This window comes from Penaeus monodon, chromosome 23, assembly GCF_015228065.2.
Source record: "Penaeus monodon isolate SGIC_2016 chromosome 23, NSTDA_Pmon_1, whole genome shotgun sequence".
Classification (NCBI taxonomy): domain Eukaryota; kingdom Metazoa; phylum Arthropoda; class Malacostraca; order Decapoda; family Penaeidae; genus Penaeus; species Penaeus monodon.
The window spans coordinates 17,553,525-17,553,778 of NC_051408.1; the positions used below are offsets into that span (position 1 = coordinate 17,553,525).

At 38.2% G+C, this 254-nt stretch overlaps 1 protein-coding gene across 1 annotated transcript in view; it reads left to right on the forward strand.

Annotated features, from left to right (window-relative positions):
- LOC119588156 (inactive pancreatic lipase-related protein 1-like) overlaps nt 1-254 on the forward strand; it is a 5,101-nt gene that overhangs the window by 2,742 nt on the left and 2,105 nt on the right. The gene's annotated exons all lie outside the window — the stretch shown is intronic.

Genomic DNA, 254 nt, shown 5'->3' on the forward strand with positions numbered 1-254 from the left:
GGCCTTTCCGTTTTAGGTCATATTTTTGGTAATAGCTTCTTGTTGCCTTGTATATGCATTTATTTCTCGCTTCATTTTTTTTTTTACTTACATATCTTCTCCTTCACCACAATCTTTTTCATCATTCCAGTTTCCCTCGCTCTTACTCTTAGATAACTCTATCTTCTCGTTCGCTCTTCACCATCCTATTTTTCCCAACTTCTCTCAATTGCATCTTTATCACCCATCATCCCCAGTTCACTACCCGACACCAT